Raw genomic sequence first — 19,807 nt, forward strand, 5'->3', positions numbered from 1 at the left:
CAAAAACTTAGAGACTTGTTAATTGGTAGCAAGATACAACAGAATGTGCCCACTGAAAACTATCCAAATTTCCCAAATGGCCTTTGAGTATCTTTCCTTTTTCAACAAGAACTTGATGCTTCACATTATATCTGTGCACATTATTTTCTTCTTCCTCCCTGAATTCTAAACATTTTCCTTACATTTACTTCTTCTGAGATTCAGTAGTGACAGTTTCTTCTTTACACTCCTACATATATTTTGCACAAGCTGCTAAACAGAATTAGTCCACACTCCTCTTTCACATTTTTCCTGTGCTCTGAAGGAACTTAATACACAGATCTTTAGAGAAATCCCAGTTTTGACCCTTACCACCTAGCTATAACTTGTGCAAACATGGTTGGCTAGCTTGAAGAAAAATCTTGTGAACTGTAGTCATGCAGACCCTCCAAATGGCCACAAGAAACATTTACCAGGTCCCAGGTGGCTGGCAGTAAAGGGTTATTTGGAACACAGCATTTGGAAGATAAGTTGAACATGCTGAGTGTAAACTCGATGCTGCCTTTAGCTACCATGACACCCCGTACAAACAGATAACCACAAAAACATTGCCTGGTATCATTTCAGAGTTTGTGCTCTGCACGTACAATAACCCAGGTTAGTTCTAAAGGATACCATCAGCAAGAGGGCTGCCTGAGACCTGTACCTAAGTACAGATAGAGATTATTCATTTACCTTGAGCATAAAGGTACTCACTCCTCAAATTTCATGACAAGTCTTTATTGCAAATTTCCTCTTATCATTCAAAATCAGCATCAACAAGTTAGAATCACCTAAAGAAGTGCAGTCTTGTGGTCTTCACAGACCTAGCAAAACAGAGAGATTGATGTAAGCAAATTCCCTCCACCTCCCCAAAAAAGGCAAAATTAAACCCTGATAATTCTTTCAGTTGCAGTTCATTACTTATCTTTTAGTTGGAAACAACAACCAGTTTTGTGGTAACAATCACTACCTTAATGTTTGATTTTTTAAAAATAAAAATAGAACTACCAGAAGAGACACTAGAAAGAAAATGAAGTGAAGCGGCAATGTAAAACTGTCAGATTCAGGGAGATTAAAAAATTCAAGTCTGAACATCCTTCCTTCACCATGTGGTAGGACCACATGGCAGCAGGAGCAAAATCATCATGTGCAGTATCTGAAGCCCGTGCCACAGAACAGAAAAAAAAAAAAAAAAAAAAAAAAAAGGTGGATAATAAAGAATAAACCTATTATGCAAGTGCTGATATGTTTAAGTCTGGAGGCACACTAGCACTTCCTGCAGTTTTCTGCCAAGTACAGAATCCTTTGGGAAAGCAGCTTAATCCCCAGCAATGACGCAGTGTGAGAAGCCTATCTGGGACATACTTAATGCCGTCCTCCACACAGAGGGTGCACTTCCAGGAATAAAGAGTTAGTCACCATGTCTACCTCCACCACCCATCCCCTCATCTTTTGCATACCCTGCTCTGCAGAGACAGGCATTCACACCTACAGGATGCTGCTAAGTCATGCGGGGACACGGCATGCAGGGAGCGGCTCTTCTAAAGAAAACGCCTGCAAAGACAATGGACATCCCACTAGGATTTCTTTATTCACATAGATTCCCACAGGTGGTTTTCCCACACCTCATTCCTGAATGGAAGCACCAATCTGCTTCTACACACCTTCTCATGAAGGTTATAAAGGGGCAGATAGCATCTTCCTGCATATACCGAGACTCAAGGGAGTCATATAAAACAGACAAATAATTAAAATGGTTTAAAATCACAGACGCATTGAAGCTGGAAAAGACCTCTCAGATCATCAAGTCCAACCATTAACCTGCCCACATCCATGTCCATAACTAAAGCATGTCCACAAGTGCCATATCTACATGCCTTCTGAACGCTTCCAGGGATGGTGATTCCACCACTTTCCTGGCAGCTTGTTCCAATGCCTTCAACACCACTTCAGTGAAGAACATTCTCCTAACATCCAATCTAAACCTCTCTTGGTGCAATGAGGCATCTTCTCTGGTCTGTCACTTGCTACCTAGAAGAAAACATGGAATCTATCCCTTTGGTATAGATTCATCTCCAAGTTATGGGAATCACTTTTTCCCCCTTTTTCCCCCTTATGTTTCTCTGTGGAATTGTGATTTATGCTGAATTCTGTAAACATTTCTTATTAGCTGACTTCCAAAGCTCATCTCAGAGTGGAATAAGATCACATGCAGCAATCCCAAGAAGCAAAGGAATGAGTCATCAGTCTGAAAGTTAAGGAACAGAAAAAATTGTAGATTCAGACCAAGGTAAGCATAGTAATGAATGAAACACCAGTTCTAAATTATATCTCTGGAGAGAGCAACTCCTAAACAGACCTACCTATCACAGCATTAAAAACTGTATATAGGGTCACCAGTGGGATACTTAAGATAAATACTCCATGGAATTCAAGGAAGGGGGAAAATCTCCCTGAAAAATGCTTGAAACAGCTGAAGAAATTCAATTACAGCAGCAAACACTTCTGTAACTAAGTTGGTCAACTTTGTGTCCTGTGTTCTTACAGGCAGGCATATAGACTATGGACTATGAAAATGTCATTTTTAAACAAAGTAAATAATTAATTTCCAGTGAACTCTATTAATTTTAGTTCTACTGAAAGCAGTGCAATTTTTCACAAGAAGAAAAAAAGGCAATAGTGCAAATGCTCTCTCATTTTGAGTACAAGAGGTTTCTTCTTTGACTAAACAAAGCGCAATCAAAAAATGAGAGTATGTCTCATAAACCATACTGACAAAAAAGGCTCAAAATCTGTTTACGTGGTTTTGCTGGTCTATGTACACGTAATCTAGGTAACAAGCTTAGATTTTTACCGCAGCAACTGAGAGCAAAGCATGTCCCCAGAGATCTATACCCTGATTAGTGATGGCAAGCTGAGATAGCACAGCCCCAGCTGCTCAATATTACACACACACAAAAAAAAAAAAAAAAAAAAAAAAAAAAAAAAAAAATAGGTGGGCTGGTTCAGAGAAAGCTGCACATATTGGTTTCACTCCTATTAACAATTTACCCCTACTATTTCACTCACCCACTCCTTCTTCACCAAAGCATGAAATGACAGTTGCTTAGATTTAAACTGTTCAATATTCAGCTTACTGTCATCACAGATTACAAAATAAATTAACAAAATGCCACCATTCCACACAGCAATTCCCAAATATCACACTAGCCCTATGAATCTTCAAATATTTTGCTCTCCTCCTGAACTCTTCAGCTCTGTCTCCACCTAACTAGCCACAGCACCTGCACTGAGCTGCAGCCACAGCTCCCTCTCCTTCCCTGCTCCAACGCAGCACCAAGGACCACTGTGGGTGCAATACAAAGCAGGAGGATTTGTTCCCAAATCTTTCACCTGCACCTGTACCTGAGCATTGCATCCCATTAATTTCCCTTTAGTTACTTCATACTACAAAGATCATATCTACCACCTCCAAGGAACCTTATCCACATCCAGTGCATGACTGCCTGAGCTAGTTTAGCCCTCACTGAGAGAAGGAAAAGAGAGTGGGAAGAAGAAGAGCCTGGGAATAAGGCCTTCAGCTCAGCTCCTCAGGAAAACTTCCCCACACTCTGCTGGCTCAGATGCACCATTCACAAGTTTAAATTGTGGTGGTTCTCTTCCCACTAGCACTTCAGCCCAGCCATGCTGCAACATCCCGTTGTGCACTGACTGCATCATCTGGGCATGGTTAACACGCTTCAAGTGTCTAGCTGAGAAGGGTAAGGACCTCATCAAGGAAAGTTATACCAAAAATGTATTAAAAGGATGAGTGCTCAAAACAGGGCAGTGCTATTTAAAAATGTCCAACATATACTAGCATGTCCCAACGATGGAATACTACTATATTTTTATATTGATATCTCCAAACACATGAGTCAACAGCTTAATAAAATGATAATTTTGAAGATTATAAAGACTACACCCCTTCTTCAATCTGGACCTGCTTCTTCACTTACTGATATTTTAAGGAAGCTTAGCTTCCATCTCTATTTCATGGCTTCTAATTAGCATATTTCTCATTTTAAGTATTTACAGCTTGGGAGTTGAAAAAGCAATGGGATAAGTGACGAGCAGGAGGAACAAAAACTGGCTACGCACAATAACCATTCCAGGAGCTGGACCACCTAACCTGCAGGCAGGATGGAAAGCAGCTGGGGAACATCTCCTTCCCTTCTTCCTGCTCATGAAAACACAAGGGGCTGTGACTTCCCACCAGACTGCAGCTGCATCACACCTACCACGCAGTGACTCAGAGCACCCCTGCCACACACACAATTAAGTTCTGTCAAGCCACCACTGACCACCTCTAGTGCACAGCACATGGCACGCTTTAATTTAGCATTCGCAAAATACCAACAGCCCCTGGAGAGACTTGGATTTAATTCTTCTTCAAAAATATGTTCACTGTACTAGAAGCAAAGTAGCACCAATGAATAATAATTACTAACTGTCAGCTCTTTGAACATTTTTATACCTACACTGAAAGTCTTGGAAAGGATGGCTCCTCTTTCCCAACATGAATGCCAGAAACAATATTTTTATGAAATGGAAGACCTCATCAGATTGCAGATGTTAACTCTACATTTCCTTTCTAAACAGTCCAGATCCTGAAAGCAGAAGAAACAAGAATACAGTATGTAAAACTACAGCACAAATGTTTTCAGCAGCCCAGCAAAATATTCTTGCACACATTTTTGTGAGTTAAGAAACAGATCTGCTGCGAAGCACAGCATGTATTTCATGGTAACAGTACGGATTAATGTTTCTGCTTCATGGGAAGTCACTGCTATGTAAAAGGATATGACTGGCTTCAGAGGTCAAGGTAAAATTTACTGTCCTGAAACAGGCTGAAAATGGAAAACAGGTGTAGCAGCCAAAACAGACAGAGCTATCAGAAGGAGCTGAGGAGCAGGATACATCAACATCAGTTTATACAATTTAAATACCACAGGCGATGCTTTTCTTCTCCACTTGGCAACTTCACTTTTTGCTTTCCATTTTCCATGCTTTTCAGCCTTTTGGAAACCTCACTGACAAGGGAGAAGATGTCACATTTCCCCTGGAACAAAATTGGCTTATGACACATTGTATAATTCCAAAAATACATCATGCATTAATTTGACATACTCCTGTCATCAAGACCTTAATTTCTAATATCTTCTTTTCCAGATACTATTGGAAAATTTATCTGCCTCAACTACCTATCTTGTAACACTTTAGGAGGCAAAGTGTCTTCTTGCTCATCTCAAGGTCCTTCACCTGGAAGATTCACAAATCTCTGGGGAAGGTCTGCTTGAATCTCTTTTTGAACATACAATGTTCTCACCCTAGCGAGCGACTGCTGGTGAGCTGCTTTTCTCAGCCAACACTTTGTATTTTAATTGCTATTATTTCCTTCACTAATTTCCCTCCTCTGCTTTTGTTCATTAATTCTCCTCCCCCTATTTTTTGTTCCTATCAACTCTTTCCTTTCACTTTGTTTTGCTCTCCAGACCTATGTGTCCCTCTTTACCACCAGACTCCATGCGTGCTACAGGTTATCTTGAATTCTGCAAAGGAGTACAGTCAGGATTTCTGTGCAATACTCTACAAGCTCAGGAGTGTGTCTGGCAACTGTTCAAACTGTTCCGGTAGAACCCTAAAATTTAAAGTGGGACATTTAAGTGGGGCATTTTCTGTAAAATAGATGTGCTTCTGCTACATAAACTTTATGCCTTCCTACCTTCTCTAGAATTACAGCTGCTTCACTCTTGATTATAAAAAGGCAGGAACAGAGAGAGATAGGATATATACACATGCTGAAATGCTTTATAATGTCTTCTGATGGACAATTAACTGTAGTCTGTGAGTCAGAAAACTGAAGGAGATCTACCTCTCACAATTTTGTGACCTTTCTGGTTAGGAGTTATTCACCAGCTCAGGTAAGTTGCCATTCCATCTTCGCAACAGACCTCACCTGGTTAAATACTACATATCTCTTACTGATAGCAGAATAATTATATGCACACACAAATCAGATTACATAATGCTATGTATTTTTCACAGAATGTCCAAAAGTCCCATTCCCTGGTTTCAGAGTTTGATGGCAAACAACAGGAGTGGGCTCCAGAAACTACTCCAAACTGTAGACTGATGTTGCTGACATCAAACTTGTCTCTCTAAATCAGTTCTAACTTAAAATATAAAAAGGACACTTCACTGAGATAATAAATACTAGTAACTATTTTTTACAACCTTCAATACACACTCATTTGCACTTGTGAAAGACAATTACAAAACCTTACTCTGACTTCATGCATCACCAAACCAAAACAGTAAATGTGATGTACCCGCATACTCCCTTTGCACTGATCTCTGTGACTGCAGAGAGTCTGGGAAAAACACAAACCAATAGTCATAATATAAAGAGTTCCTTTCTGTGTCCTATCCCACTGTTTTTTGTTTAATTGCTTTGTGGTCTCACAATCAAAAATCAAGAGTACCATTTACTGTCACAAACATAAAGGGACATACTGTCCTGGACATAAAGGGAAAGCAAAGTTCTTAATTTTGGACTAAATTCCTTAGATGGGAGCACTGTTCAAGCAAAAGCAGCCTAGCTAGGCTGTGTAAGAGGGTAGGCGGCAGGGGATAACAATCTTAATATTTTTGGATGCAAGTTTAGGCAAGAAAAAGCAAAGACAGATGCTGTTAGCTGCAGAGGACACCTGAGAAGTCGTTCTACAGCACTCCATACATGAGCCAAAGCTGATCTTACTTTTCCTTCCCACATACCTGGGCAAGTAGCCCAGCTAAACACACACAGCACCAGCAAGGAAACTCTACTCTGAATGTGCTCTTTACACCACATACATTAGCCAATATGACCAAAAACACCCATCAAATTCTGCTCAGAAACAACAACAACAAAAAAACAAAAACAAAAACAAAAAACCAAAAAAAACCCCAAAAAAAACAACCAACCAGAGCCAAAGCCCCACTGCCAAACTGGAGAAAATGACCCTGACCTAAAGAGCAGTTCTAGCAGAAGCAGAGGAGGAAAGACTGGAAGATGTCTTCTTCTGTTCAAACATACTCTTAGTCATGTCTTTGTCAGTAACTATTGTTTTTCTGCCAAGTTTGCATAATCCTTTGCACAACAAGGTATGTTTAGCACATGATCTTATAAAAATACATTTTTGAAAAAGAAACTTTCTGCAGCTACGAAATCTAAAAACCTTCGTATTACAGATTTTACTCTGGCCTACTTCATTACACACCTCATGTGCAAACTTATTAGAGGAAAACGTTACCTAATTAAATTTATTATGCTTTGTGGGGCTGTTTTGTTAACTTAGTTAATTAAAACTTCTCAATTTATGTAATTTATCATGGCATGACCATTGTTAATGAAGCTCACAAAAGATACTGTTGGATAAATTCATGCAAAGGAGACGAAGCAGAGCAGAATGAAGGATTATGTTCTCAGACTTGCAAAGCGAAGAAGCCTGAAATAAATGGAAGTTGTGAGTGTTTGGAGCAGCCAGTGCATTTATTGTAATTATTTCAGGCTGCATGCTGATTGGAAAAGATTAACATAAATAGGAGCTGCTACTGCAGATGTTTCTATTCTTGCTAGGAAATCCCTTGAATACAGGAAGCACAGAATAAAAATGTGAAGATGCTGTACTACAGAATTGTAACTTTTTTCCATTATTTTTTGTCTTCTGGACATAACAGAAGAAATATAAATAAAGCTGTTAATCCTTCAGGACTTGAAGGAAAAAACATCACTTTTCTCTGCTAACATGATAAAACATCCAGATGTCACCTGACTACCCAGCAATGAACACTTTGCACATTCCCTCCTCCCTTCCAGAAGTGTCCTTAAACTGCATGGCACCCAAGTCACCTCTGGAGGCTACGTGGCCTGCAGCTACAACCATAGTCAGTGAAATAAAATCCACAGTAATTAACAGCATTTAAGATCCTCGTTCCTCCATTCACAGTAGCAAATTGGATACATAAATAATTCACACGTCATTCTGATATTTCTGAACTTCCTTTCTATATTAACCAATGGCAAAATTTCCATTCAGTCTGGAAGAAAAATACATAGAACTCTTCTTCTTGGAAATTTTCCAAAATTTAAAAGGAGATAAAAATACCGAATGACAGTCCTGGAGGTGTGTATAACACCTGTCATTGTATCTTCTGCTTACCTTCCTCACATCTCATAATTTGTTTATTTGTCTCCTAAGGATCCCAAGATACAGAAAGCAAGAATTAAAGTAAATGACTCAGGGCAGGGATTTTTTGACTACAATTTCAATCTGCTCAGGTCACTGCAACACTTTTAAAAAGGCACATTATACAACTATTCAAGCTCTTTGGTTATTGGTGGACCAGCTGCATGAAGTATCCTCCACACTGGCAAAGATCAGCATGAGTCAAAAATGCTGTGTCAGTACAGTATCTGCCTGAACATTATTTCCTGTGGTTCTGCACTAGAATTGAAACAAAAGGATCATTTGGGCCCATCCACACACCAATGTACATCTCCTTTACACTCTGTTTCACAGTCACAGGGCACTCAGCTACATGACCACAGGCCAGTACCCAGACCTTCCCCTGTGCCTGAAGACGTGTGCTTCCTCCATACTGGATGATGATAGGAACGTGTCAGACTTAAACACAATTTTCTTGGCCCAAAAGAAACATCCTCTGCTGCCTGGAGCTCACTCTTGTGCAAGGTCAGGGTTCACCAAGATACCCCAGGGGTGCTGGCCACCACTGCTGCCAGCCCTGCTAGCAGATAGCCCTGGTTCTTTCCCAGAGGAGATGAGGCTGTTGAGGAGGATGGTTGCATGGTGACCAGTGGCTTGAACGTGCCAGGAACCAGAACCCCACTGAGCATATTTTTCTTGCAGCACAGACACTGCCGTGGCCCCCAGCTATGACAATTTCAGTGACAAACTCCACTGACAGCATGGCACATCTCATACTCCAGATCTGTCCCTCTTTCTCAATGTTATGAAACAGTATCATCGACTGCAGCTCAGGTGCAGCTTTAAAGTAAAATGTACTAGAATGAAAACAACAGCCCTGTCTAACATTTACAGAGTGACTTTCAGCGGAGTGGATCTCATGGGATTTCTTAAGCCTTTCCAAGCCAACCGTATAATGCCACAGGTTTTCACAAGTGTAGCTAAGGGCAGAGTTTGGGTGTCCATACATATGATTTCTTCGATTCACTGCCACTTGGAAGGGATCAAACACTGACAGAACACAAAAGCATTTCTACGTAACCACACTGCAGAGGAATGAAGCATGGCCAGTAGCAGAGGGAATTCACCACAATTCCTGGGCTTTGCAAAAGGGTGGGGGGGGGTGGGGGAAGCTACTTCCTCAACACAGTACGGTGGCAACAGAAATTCTACCCTATTTACAGGGGGAAGCGAGGGATTTATGGGCACAATTTCATATTCTGCAAATCGCTTCCAAAGGAATGCCTTTGAATGACTGAAGTGAGATCCAAATCTCCCCAGACTACCTTCCTAACAGGGCTCAGCAGGAATGAAATGCATTGTATGACTGTCACTTCCATCATTTTGAGCAGAATCTTGTTTTAGTAGTCTGCCAGATGACAGGGGTGGATATGAATTCAACAGATAATACTAAAGTCCCAGAAACAGTTATTTCAAGAATTTTTATATTGCAAGTTAGGAACAATACCTCACTTCCCATGTGGAAATATCTGTGTTCAAATCAGTACAAATAACCTCCATTCTCAAGGTGTTTTCATTATGATTTTGCATAAGTCTGTAACAAATTGAGACAGCATGCACATTATGGACATAAATCTATTATGCCTTACACCCACATAAATCAAAGCAATTCCACTAAGCTCAGACAAATGTTTACCTGAAATCTTTAAATATGAGTGATTAACAAGAAAAAAAAAAAAAAGAAATTCATAATACCGATGTTTCCAAACTAAATACCAATCTAACCACAACCTCTGCACAACCCCAACCTCAGGTCTGAACCTAAGCACATTCCCATGGTCCCCTCTTCTCAAAAAATCCAGCTTCTTCCCCAGCAGATCCAGCCACCAGCTCCAGAAAGGGTACAGGAAGGCCAGCTCCAGGCACCTGCACTGAAAGACTTTTGCTGCCCTGTTTCATGCAACCCTTAGCCCACATAAAAGGTTAAGTTGGTGCCTTGAAAGAGTCCTGCATAGATGACACCTTGAAGAGAGGGTAAACAGCTTTTTCTGAGAGCAGCAGTAGTGAAAAGGGAAGGTAGCAGGATAAAAAGAAAGTTCTAGAAGTCTAGGGACTGTAAAGGTTCTCATTAGTATCAAAATACTTACAAGGAAATTTACACAAAATTGACTTTTTTTAAAAACTTATTGCAGGTCTATGTTATAATAAGACATCTTTCCCCTCTTGATTGGGAAACAGTGAGATTTTTTTTACTTGTTTAAGCATTTTGAAGACTCTTCTGTCACTTGAGAACACTTGACCTTCTTATTTAGAAAGACCATTTTCCCCTGAGATAAGAAAAGAACTATTCATCTCCTATTTCAGACCTCCTAAACATCTTCTAGGATTTTTTTTCTTTGTTGTACCAACATCTTTCCTGGACTTTGTTCTTTAAACATCACTTTGGTTCAGAGGAAAACTAGAATAAGGTTTTAAAAGTACTGGGGAAGCAAAACAAAACAAAGGAGAAATGCCTGGCAAGTTAGAAAATATTGCAAACCCATATTGCAAAAGTCACATGGGGACTCCCTCCCACCCAGTGCTGAGAACACTGAAATCTCATCTATCCATTTCACCCCTACACCATGGCACTGAGTAAGGAAAAGGAACTGAGCCCTTTTGCTCAGTAAGGCTTTGGAATAGCCTTCCTGAGCCCTCAATGATGACCTCGAAGGCTTCATGTAAGCAACAGCAACTAAAAACACTGTCTATTTACACTGACAATACTCATGTGAACAGCCAAACTGGCGCTTTGCAGTGCAGTAAGCATAACCTGCCATCATAAAGAAAGTTTCTATAAAGAAACTCCACTTTTGTAGAAGAGCTCAGCACTTGAACAAACTTTTAAAGGATGCCTATCACTGCTGACAGCTGTGAGCCCAGAGACTGAGGTCCTGTCTGAGATACCTCCCTGGATGCATTAGGCGCTCCATGATTTGGCCTCTGCACCAGGGCTCATGTCTCAGCCTTGAAAAATCCTCATAACCTGTGCATGTCCAAAACACCCTTTTTCCCAGAGCCCAGTAAAATGCCTCCATTGGGGCTGCCAAGAAAGAAGCTGTAGGCTTAGCAAGGACATGCTGTAGTATTAGTGGTGTGTTTTATCTTTTGCCTCTCACCAGAAGTACAAACCTTAAAGGAAACATTTCTCCAGGTGCTGATTACTCTGCCTTTCATCTCTTCAGATGAGCCTACTTACAGGGGTATTTTATCTGGTACATTCCTGCCAGCTCTTCATAGACATCACTTCCCTCTCATTCCAGTTTCCCTAAATCCTGACACGCAAACCAAAGCTGAAGAACACCACCCCTGTCACAGCTGATGAATTAGTAATGACAGCGGCTGGTGCTTTTGCTTAGTCTGTTTGGTTTTTTTTCTTTTTTTTTTTTTTCTTTTTTTTTAATAGGGGCAAAGAAATCAAGTTCACCCTTCAAATGAACCAAGGGTCAAAACCCTAATGAAAAATTAAAGGCTTTCACCATTATGGGGAGCTACAGCACAGCGCAGTGTTTTCTTTGCTTGTTGCCACAACCATTGAATAGCAATATTCTCCTTATGGCATCTGAGGAATAGAGTGTTTATGTCTAACCTGAAGGAGTACAGGAAATAGGCTTCAGAAAGTTTACACTGACGGGCTATTTCTTTTTTCCCATTCTGGTGTGAAAATGTTGAAAAGTAAATGTTGTGAAAATGTAATTATTTATATTGTATTTGTTTTGTAAGTGAAGATACAGATCACTTGCTTTTAATTTTCTTTTTCCAAGTTCATCCTTTATTTAGTAGGAAATATAAAAATTCATTTGAAAAAGTAATATATGCAAGACTAATAAAGTTCTAGTGTAAAGTATTTTTAGAGACAGCTTAGGTACAACTATTAAGTTGTCAAATAAAACCATGTAGTCTAAGTTATACCGGAAAAGGGTCAAAGTTTATGGCTAAGTTCTCAGATTGAAACTCTTTCCAGGAGCAACACTTTCATACCAAATGCTGCTAGGTAATTCCAAGAACACTCAGGTGTATGAGTAAAAAACAGTGAATCTGAGTAATATCAATGTTAGCAAGAAGCTCACCTCTCACTGATCTCCAATTTTCACTACCACAAACTTTCCACCTCTGCAGTCAGGCAACCTCTGCATCAACTGACCACAACAAGCTCAGTATCTGTAATTAAAAACAAACATGGTTGGTTTTTTTTCCTAGATGGGAATACTGAATTGCACTTTCCCAGTAGCTGATCCTTAAAAATTCAATCTTTCTCTGTCAGCTGTGCTATTTAAAGACACTAAAATGTTACTCTGTCAGTGCCCTTTACCTGCAAGTGGCTGGTCCAAAATGCAGAAAGAATGTCAGAGGTGCTGAGACCAAATGCTTTTAAAGTCACACGAGCTCCTCATACATGTCACATCTACATTTACAAAAATGTAGAAAATTAAATTCTGCTTCAATAATGATATTTATTAAATTCAACAGTCAAACCCCTAGCCTTATAAACTTTTAGAAGAAAGGCAAAAATATACCTTTAAAAAAGTCATTTGAGGAAACTGTGGATGCATAGGAAATGGTGGAGGCTACTTGGGACAGTCAAGTGAATGGAAAAATACATCAGGTCACAGAATCAGCCCCTAGGCCACCAATGCTTTACATTAATGAAGAAGTGCTCTGCAAGCCTGATAATATTTTAGTCTCCCTTTGCAAATGTCCAAGCATTTACTTGGTATTCAAAGCTGCACTCCACAGCTTCAAGAATCAGAATTTAAAACTAGCAGTCTTAGCTCACTGATAAAATATTGCTTCAATGAAGCAAGACACACTAACTCCAGTCAACAAGACTCCTTTTGGGACTCCTTTTGGGACTTGCTCTGCAACTCCACAGCAAGGGGAAAATAAAGAACCTGTACAACCTCACTCACCTTATGTTTTTCTAATGATTTCCCAGTTAATTCACATGTTCATAAGCTTTTAAAATCCATTTACTTATCATCAAAGCATTGCATGCCAAGTCACACATGCCACAGTGAAAAAAAATATTAACATGACAGTGCATGGAGCTGCCATTGCACAGAGATTGTTTCTCTCAGGGAAGTTCTTTGGAAAACAGGATGTGTAGAAGCACATTCGCGGTGATACAGTCACGGAGAGTCCAAATTGGAATGGTACTTTTATAACAAACTAATCCTGAAAATAATGTAGAACATTATTTTCTATTGCATCTGACCTATGGTCAGATTTCACCTCAAGAAAGATCCCCAGCATGACAGCTTTTTACATGGAAAAAATAAATACACATCTATGAGCTGAAATCAGTGACAAAGGTGTAATAGCACATATCCCTTATGGCAAGCTTGTGAGAAAGCGCTGTTCTCAGAAAACAAAGCCTGAATACAAGAGGGTACATCAATTATTGCTGCACAAACCAGACTGAAAGAAACAGCACACAGCTGATATGTCCACAGTTGTTCACACAGCATAACAATGGGAAGGGCTGAGATGACACTAGACAGTACAACAGCACGCATTTCAATTTTTAACAGATTTATGCTTTTTTGCCCACAACCAAGGGAAGATGCAATGCTACTGACACTGCACAGTTGACAGTTGTTTTTCAATGTGTTTAAAAAAATCTACTATAATTAAGAAATTGGTTGGCCTCTGTCCATTTCATTCCACACTGCTGCCTCGCCTCACACTTGTTTAAATACAGAAAAAAATTGTTGAAAATGTGGCAGAGAGTGGAGAAAAAACAACTCGTTAAGCTTGACTTGTTCAAATTAGGTGGTATTTGTACAGATGGAGCACCTGCCATGACTGGCAAGAAGAACAGTCCTGTCGCTGTGCAAGAAGCATTTTTGGATCAAAAGTTATTGAAATACCATTTGTATCCATCAGGATTGTTTCCTGAGCCAAAGATTTAGGTTTTTTGCATGTCTAAATCCTGTCAAGTCCTACTCTAGCAAAATAAGTATTTATAGAATCACAGAATCATTTAGGTTAGAAAAGATCTTTGAGTCCAACTGTTAACTCAGCACTGCCAAATCCACCACTAAACCATGTCCCTAAGTGCCTTATCTATACATCTTCCAAACACCTACAAGAATGGTGACTCAAACACCTGTTCCAATGCTTGATAACCCTTTCTGTCAAGAAATTATTCCTAACACCCACTATGCATCAGAGATGTCAATAAGTATACCGAGTAATTTATGAAAGTGATGAGCAGAATACAGATTAAATGTTTTTGTCAAAGGGCAAAACCTGTGAAAGACTCTGGAAAGAGAAAATGACCAATACATTTTCTGAACAGAAATTATTAACCTTTCAGTGACAACAGTCTTGCTTATAACCAAGAAGGGATCACAAATCCGGTGTATAGGGACATGATACGTCAGCTCTGCAGCCTCAAATCATACAGGAAAAAAAAGGATTACTTGGATTGCATGCTGTCATTAATGTACTGCTTTTCAGTCAAAGCTGAGATGTTATTATTCTATTTGAATTGTGTGCTTTGGTTATATGCAGTGTGTTAGAAGTGACACCTAAAGGTCTGAGAAATACTGTGAGCTGAAGTTTGAGGAGTTATTTCACTCTAAGTTAGATGAGCCTAGAAACCGAAATTCCCCACTTGTATCTCATTTTATAACATGATATAGACCATTCCTTTGAAAAAGATTTTGGTTAAATCTCTCAGCTTTGAAGAAGATGAGATGTCCTTGCAGCAGTACAGTAAAAATTGGTATTCCCACCTGAAAAACAGGACCAGAACACCCAGAGAACAACAAAGCTGAAAATGAGAAGGCAGAAGCAGATCTCCTTTGATACAAACTTTCCCTTTTAGTGCTTGTGCAGACTGGGACTGACACATATTCATAAACCGTAATAGTCTATTACAAACTTTGTTAAAAATAGACTGTTTAAAAGTCACCAATTCGCATCTCAATGACTTGGTGTCAACAAAGCTGAAAACAAGGGCAAAAAGGACGTTTAGAAACACAATCATATTATTTGAAGGTTGCAATGGCAGAATTAGCCTGTTAACTTCATTTTAGGAGAAAAGAACTAAGGGTCACCCGTTTGACATTTATAACAATAATTACACTTAATAAAATGTGAGAATCAAGATAAATTTTAAAGACCATTTGCAGTACATCTAGGGGAAAAAAACCCAACAAAACCAAACCCAGCTCTAGCAAGATTTACTTGAAGAGACCATGTCCTGCATTTATCAATTTCCAGTCTTGCGAACAGTCAGTCTCCTGCTGTTGAGGACCTCCCCTCTTCTACACCTTCTATTGATTCCACAATTTTTGTTCCTTGCAAATGCTATTTTTTTGCATAGATGGCGCTAAGTATAACAGAACATCAACATTTCCAAAAAAGTCTTCCACATGAAAAAAAAAAAAGCATTACAGAAGTATTTTTGTAAGTGTAAGAAAAGGCTTTCTGGGGTTTCTTCTTTTTCTTTTTTTATTTTTTTTTTAAGAAAAGAGTGTATAGAAAACAATATAGAAACACTGCTATGTAAATAATTAAAAATAATTGAAATGGAAGTCTAAAGAGATTGTGCTTATTTTCATTTCCAAACACAGAATAGAAACAGATTAAAAAGTCAAGAATTACAATACCAGTAACATAAATTTATTTTGGTTTTAATGCTTATAAGATGAAGTTTCATCACTAAGATACATAACCACTATTGATTGCTTAATCATATATGACGTAACAAGAAATTTCATACAAAATTTTTGTTGCAGCTCCTCTTTAAAGAGCAAGATGTATTTGTCTCTGGTTTTAAAGGTGAGGGAGTACTAACAGGAACTCAGTGCCATTTACCCAGTGCTTTTTCTTTTCTTTTAATTACAATGCCTTTATAATGGCAAGCACCATGAGTTTATTTTCATGTCCAAAGGCCTCACCCTTTTGTTGCAAATTATTCACAAGCACATAAAAAATGTATACTTTGTAGCACTACAAGAATATTCTGCATGAAGCAAATTCCACCAAAACAATACACATTTGTAATCTACATGAGGGAAACAATGTATCCCACTAACTCCCAATGCAAACATTTGTAATGAAATGCTGAATACCTATGATCTTTACATACAGTTACCTTTAATGAGTACAGTTGCAAAAGTGTGTAACCCAATTTTGGTAAACTGCAAAAAATACTCCACTTAAAACCAACACTATTGTTTGGTGGAGGAAGCAACTTTGATAGAAGTAAATGGTAGCACCTTTACAACTAACAACATTCACAAAGTAAGCCTCTTAAGAGAGCCCGACACCTAAGACATGCCATCTTTAAAAGCACATGCCCTATTAACTGAGGCTGTACATCCAGAGGATGAAGTGGGAACATGAAGTGACCCCTCCAGGAGGACACTGTGTGCCAAATTTCCACAATTTGAGTAAAATACTGGCTGTTATGCAAACACCACAATATAGAGGTAATATTTTCCAACAGAAAATTCCATAGTATTCTAAAGTCTGACCCTTTGGTCCCTTCCTGTCTACCTTCTACTTTCTTTATATATTGTTTCCCTTTCCTAACCTTTAAAAATTCTGTTCATCTCTCCTTTTACTGTCACTTGAGAGACTGATATCTCATTTATTGTTCCTTAAATAATTAAATAGTGTCCATGTGCTTTCCTGCTTTCAGGCCAGAGTAGCATCCCATTTAGGTATTGTCACTCACTTCTATCACTTTTCATTTTTTCTAATTAGTGCATCTTTATAGTACTATTTGGCAAGCAGAGGTTAACTTTTTTCTTCTCTAAAGTTAGCAGCTTTATGAAAGTACCATTAATGAAGTGCCAAATTAATTTAAAACACATACACTAGCTAGTTGAAAAGCAGAGGTAAACCTTAATCAAGTACATCAAGATCTGTAGTGACAATTTTCATCTCTGTTTAAGTAAAAAGTCCAATTATCCAGATCAATGTATCTCTGAAAAGGCTTTTTACCAGTTCCATCTCCTCAAGAGGCATTTCTTATCTCCTTTCTGTCAGTGGAGCTGAGATACAAAAAGCCAAATTAATTCTTCAGCAAGGCTAGATTCTAGTCCTACTGAAATCAACCAACACATCTTTTCTGAAGGCCCATGGCAGGGCCATGACAAATCCATGGCACAGCACAGAGCTGAGCCAGAGGGCTGTGGTACAGCCCAGATCACCTCAACTTGAAGAGTCAAACTACTCAGATCAGCCACTACTTTCTCCCTCGTCATCTACTTCTCCCCTGTTTTGAGGGCATTGAGCCTTCTTAATCTGTTCCCATTTGTCTACCTCTTTTTTTTTCTCATCACTACAAAAGTTCATACCCTCCAGAGAAAGAAACACCATTTAAATTCGGCAGCCGTTGCCTTTTCCTTGCTGATGGAAAGCAGAACTCAGGAGCAGGGATCATCCTTATGAAAAGGACTCCCCCACATCCATTGTGGAAGTCAGAAATATGCCCATTTCTTAAGATTTGCTTGGTGAAGGTATAGAGTGGAGCACTTAAATATCCAGAGAGAGGAATAAAAAGTATTTTGGTAACAGTAAGCATTGCATTTGTGTTTCCAAGTTCAAACTAAGCGTGTAAAGCACAGCCAGCGCTGGATACAGGTGCTGATGGGCATAAGCACTGCAGATCATCAGCGGCAAGTACACACACAGGCACCAGTCACCCACAGACATCTCCATGAAGCAGGATCATGCATCTTTAAGCACTGTGAACTAATGACATCCTCCTCCACAGTGAGTTCCACAGCAATTGTTTATCTGATGCTCTGATGAAGCAGTGAGTAAAACCAATACCTCATCACACTCTTTTTCCCTCTGGGATGCACCCACAAGTCTGCTGTACATCCAGACTAACAAACCACACAGAATGACGGAAGCACAGACACTACTTATGAAAAGAGCTAGACTGAAACTAGTAGCAGAGATTAAATTCACCAAAACATCTCTAAATTTGATGCTACTTCACCAACATCACATTGGATTTAACAGCAAAAGATATACCTCATTCATCCATGTATTCACAGGTTGTATGTAATTCCTTTAAAAATACTTATTGAAGATGCTGGGAAATTCCTAAATCCTTTCTGCTTGTACTTCAATAGACATACTGGCATTTGATTCATACCAGTACTGAAGTGTCCTGTCAAAATTTCACTTTCTGGAGCTTACTTTTAGTAAATAAAATATCAACTTAAAAATGCTTGGCCAAACAAGCCAAGGTAAATGCTACCTATTCTACGAACTCAAACAATTTATTCTTGGCTCAAAATACCATCATTTTGATGGTATTGAAATAAGGTTCTGTCTAACTTTATTTTAAGTTTCTAAATTGCTTTACAAGAGTTTTGTCTAAGCTTATGAACAAAGCTTACTGAATGAGGCAAAATTAGGGACATTATTTTGCTAGCCACAGAACACTAATTTAATTTGCATCCTCTAATGAGTCCTGGTTCTAAGACCAGGCATGCAGATGACAACAAGGACAGTAGTTACATGCAAATCCTGTAAGTCATTACAAATGCAGTATTCCACTCTGAGAGGAAGTACCTTCCTTAGCTCATCTTCTGATTAACTGAAGTGGTAGCAAGAAATATTTCTCCATATTCCTTCTTGTTTAAATCATCCACTTCATTAAAAAGTTTAAAATCTTCCTGTCAGTGAGCCATGTATCCCTTGTGCTATTCACATAAATATTCCTAGTGAAGTGACAGGAAATATCCTTAAAAACAAGACTTTGGAGCACCTTATTATTTAACTGAATATCTAAAGGTGCTTTTGAAATGAAGCAATACATTTTCACTGGCTTTAGACACTTGAATTAGCACTTCTGAATAAAGCTGAATTTTAAAAATTCCAGTTCTCCTGCTGTGAGAGTACATATAATGCACTTGCTCTGTTACTCTAGTTACTCTAATGCTGTTTCAGTGTGAGCAGCAAGAATTTCCCACCTCCCAAAAGACTTGAAATACAGATCCATAAAGCACATGGAAAAGACAAATCACACCTGTACCCTTACGTCTTCCATTTATATACAGCAAAGCTCTCATGGACTTTATTAGCTCAGGACTGGATCCAGAGCATAGTCTTATATGCCTATTAAATTATACTTCTCTTTCAATTAATCTCACATTTGAGGGAAAACACATTGATTCTTAATAGCTGCAGGTACAATCCTCATTTACTCAGGCCCTGATCTCCAAGACATTCAACAGCTTCAACCCACCCTAAGGCAACTGGAAACTACAGTCACGCAGGAACTCGTTTTGGTTGGACTGAAGTCAGCGCAAATTTTACAGCAAAACTCAGGGGAAGGCAAGATCAGTGTTCAGTGACCCAGCCAGCAATAGCTGAATAAATGAAAGAGATCTGGACTTAACAACACATTCTTCTCTTGCCAAAGTCCAAATCATCTCCTTAGTGCCAATGGGCACAACCCTACATGGTGCTGCACGCTAGAACTCTCTTACCATGGGCCTGATCCTGCTATGTTGAGCCAT

The 19,807-nt window shown here is 39.1% G+C and overlaps 1 protein-coding gene across 8 annotated transcripts in view; it reads right to left on the reverse strand.

Annotated features, from left to right (window-relative positions):
* LRRC3B (leucine rich repeat containing 3B) overlaps nucleotides 1-19,807 on the reverse strand; it is a 44,038-nt gene that overhangs the window by 22,184 nt on the left and 2,047 nt on the right. The window contains exons 1-2 of one of the 8 annotated variants that reach the window (XR_013340904.1): nucleotides 4,542-5,162; nucleotides 876-1,575 (exon numbers count right to left, since the gene is read on the reverse strand). The exons of 4 other annotated variants lie outside the window; for them this stretch is intronic. The gene's annotated coding sequence lies outside the window, so the exon portion shown is untranslated. Of the gene's footprint in view, nucleotides 1-735; nucleotides 846-875; nucleotides 1,576-4,541; nucleotides 5,163-12,379; nucleotides 12,471-19,807 lie in introns of those variants that run through there. 3 more of the 8 variants (XM_031503880.2, XM_031503879.2, XM_031503877.2) reach the window with 3 other exon arrangements.

The sequence above is a fragment of the Lonchura striata genome, chromosome 1 (assembly GCF_046129695.1).
Source record: "Lonchura striata isolate bLonStr1 chromosome 1, bLonStr1.mat, whole genome shotgun sequence".
In the NCBI taxonomy this organism is placed as follows: Eukaryota; Metazoa; Chordata; class Aves; order Passeriformes; family Estrildidae; genus Lonchura; species Lonchura striata.